This window comes from Rattus norvegicus, chromosome 13 (genome assembly GCF_021556685.1).
Source record: "Rattus norvegicus strain SHRSP/BbbUtx chromosome 13, alternate assembly SHRSP_T2T, whole genome shotgun sequence".
NCBI lineage: Eukaryota > Metazoa > Chordata > Mammalia > Rodentia > Muridae > Rattus > Rattus norvegicus.
Window position 1 is genome coordinate 60,722,596 of NC_141546.1, and position 3,400 is coordinate 60,725,995.

At 35.5% G+C, this 3,400-nt stretch overlaps 1 pseudogene; it reads right to left on the minus strand.

Annotated features, from left to right (window-relative positions):
• Positions 1-207: 207 nt before the first annotated feature.
• On the minus strand, positions 208-532 carry LOC108352617 (prothymosin alpha pseudogene; annotated as a pseudogene).
• Positions 533-3,400: the final 2,868 nt, after the last annotated feature.

Genomic DNA, 3,400 nt, shown 5'->3' on the forward strand with positions numbered 1-3,400 from the left:
TTCTTGTTCTTTTTTCCTCCCATGTTGCGAATGCATGTGGTGGTTTTGGTGGGGTGGTGGAGAGTGCATGTCATGTGTGTGTAACACTGCCCACAGCGGGCAGGCAGGGCATGCTTCTCTACTCGATAGTGACAACGTTTGAATTCTGAGACAGGAAGTAGAGAGTGAATTGGTCACAGGGCATAAGATTAGCTTTTCCTTTTGTTGTCAAGTAATCGTCATCGTCTTCTGCTTCTTGGTGTCAACATCATATCCTTATCATTCCCTGCAACCCACTTGCCTAAAAGAGCCTCAACTTCTTCACCTTCATCCTCTTCCTCACCATCACCTTCATCTTCCTCCTTCTCTTTCTCCCCACTGTCCTCCTCGTTGTCACTTACCTCATTGTCAGCCTCCTGCTCCCCATTTTCCTCATTTTGAGCGTTCCCATTGGCAGGTGCATTTCTTCTGTTCTCTGCCTCCTCTACACCTTGCTTTTCCTCAAGTCCTCAGTGGTGATCTCAGAGTTGGTGTCCACTGCCATGCCCGACATGGTGGGGAACGCCAGTGGACCGATGCTGCTAGTAAGGAGTTAGTCAAGTTCAAGGACTCTGGCGAGAAAGCTACCAGAGTCCGCATTTGAGGAGGAGGTGATGGTGGACAGTGAAGGTTGCTGCCTTGAACACAGAACACTACTGGGGAAGAGTGCAAAGATGGCTTTTCAGAGCAGCCAGCCAGTCGGGCTGATATCTACTTATTAGTGAGTATACACCATGTATGTCATTTTGGGCCTGAGTTACCTCACTCAGGATGATATTTTCTAGTTCCGTCTGCCTGCAAAACTCAGGATGTCTTCATTCTTAATACCTGAGTAGTTGAGTAGTATTCCATTGTGTAATTGAACCAGATTTTCTCTACCCATCCTTCTGTCCTGGGGAAATCTGGTTGTTTACAGCTTCTGGCTATCACAAACAAGGCCCCTACGTACTTAGTGGGACATGTGCCCCTGTGGCATGGTGGGACATCTTTTGGATATATTCCCAAGAATGGTATAGCTGGATCTTCAAGGAGATCTATTTCCAATTTTCTGAGGAACCTCCAGATTGATTTCCAGAGTGGTTGCACCAGTTTGCAATCCCACCAGCAATGGAGGAGTGTTCCTCATGTGTTGTAGGTTTTGATCTTGGCCCATTGTGAGGGATGTAAGGTGGAATCTCAGGGTCATTTTAATTTCCATCTCTCTGTTCCCTAAGGACTTTTGAACATTCTTTAGATGCTTCTCGACCATTCAAGATTCCTCTGTGGTAAATTCTCTGTTTAAAACTTTATCCCATTTTATGATTGGATTGTTTGGTTTTTTGGTGGTTAGCTTCTTGAGTTCTTTATATTTTTGAATATTAATCCTCTATCACACGTGGCATTATGTGGAGATTTTTCCCAATCTGTAGGTAGTCAATTTGTTCTATTGACTGTGTCCTTTGCCTTACAGAAGATTTTCACTTTCATGAGGTCCTATTTATAAACTTTGATCTTAGAACCTGAGCCATTAAAACTATCATTTTTCTATTGTGTGCTAAGACAAAACCTTTGTTAAGCAAAGATATTTTTATAAAGAATTTATTTTGTTTTCACACTAGGACTTTGTACATGGTAGACATATGCATTTCCACTGAGTCATATCACCAGAATTATAATACAGGAAGTTATGTGTGTTTATTTGTTTGTCTATGTGTTCATCCCTGTGTGTATAACATAATATATTTTATATGCTATAACTATTACAATTATAAAACTATTATATATAATTTCTAATATATATAAATATTTATATGCATATGTATAGATATTCATATAGGAGAGAAAAAATATGAGTTGTGAGCTCCATCAATGTCTTCCTCTGGTATCCCTATTAATGCACATTACATTTAACTATTATTTACAAGCATGTGATCATAAATCACAATACTTTTCTTCTATGTAACATGGACTATGGAGAGTACTTGGCATTTTGATACTTATTGAAGTGTATGGTAAGTTTAGAATTTTAGTAGAAATTAGATATTTCTTAATTTGTCATATCTTACTTAAATTTTAATTCAACTATAATTTATTATAATTATGTTGGTTAAGAGTTAAATAAAATATGGTTTCAATTATAAACATGTTTCTTCATTATTTGTAAGTATAACAGTTTTTCCAGGAAAAAGTTAATTTTTTAAGTAATATGCTGCTTAGGTAACTGCTAAATGGGATTAATATTTATATAACTATCATGAGCAACTCTTTACAACATGCCAATCTTTAGGTTATTCTTTCTTAGAAGTTTGTTTCTTATCATCTTTTTCATCTTCCAACTTTTATTTACGAATATCTTTGAAACCAGTAGCCAATACAATTGACCTAAACTTGCAAAATTAAAATTAATAACATACTATATATTCAAAGTGTTCATTTTCACCCTTTTTACTTTGGAGATACATGCAAATTCCTTCTGGCTTCTGCTTTACTCTCTTCTCCAAGACTGAGCACATTTCTTTCTTGTTACTTTCACATGAAACGACTGTGCTTGTCAGCATGGTTTTCTTAAAGCCTTATCAACTTAAGCTTAATTGAAGATTTAGATTTTTGCATTTAATTATATGGAAACTGATTGGAATTCGAGAATCAGTAGTTAATAGTTGAATAAGGTTAAATAAATTTTGCTTTAGAAGAAATTTTTATTAAGAACATTTTTATTTCTGTAGAATTGTAAATCAAAGCATATTCCGCCATGTTTAAAAAATTCCTTGCAGCACACAAGCTAACAAGTATTAGGTTATTTTACAAATCAATGATGGAAATGTTACCCTGAATTTCAAACCAGAGTTTCATATGAAATAACTACACACTGATATATCCTGTGTTGTTATTTTAAAGAGATAGAACTTTTATATAAATCTTAGCTTTTCATACCAATGTATGCCATTTGGCAATGAAAAAAAATGCTATTTCAAGATGGGATATTATTTAGGGTAATTTTTGTTCCTGTGAACTTAATTATGAAACCAAATAGCCTCACTATAAACATCATACTTAACACATGTCAAGTCATGGTATTACTCGAGCTCAGCTCCATACCTTTAATCTTAAGGGCCTCATGCAAGAAACCCACAACAAACCAATCTAAATGGATAAACAAAAATAAAGATCAAGTATATTTTCATTATACACAGTGTTTAAAAACCCACATTAATATTAAGATGTCAAGCTAATGTGACAGAGATGTAGGATAGAGGGAATAGGAGAAATTTATGTAGACAATAATAGAAAACTCTAAGTGTGAGATTTATGTTTATCAAGATTAGTTTTCTGATGAACCTTTCACTGGTCTACAGTTAACATCCAGATAAAGGGCAATGCAGGACATGTAAGGAAAAAATAT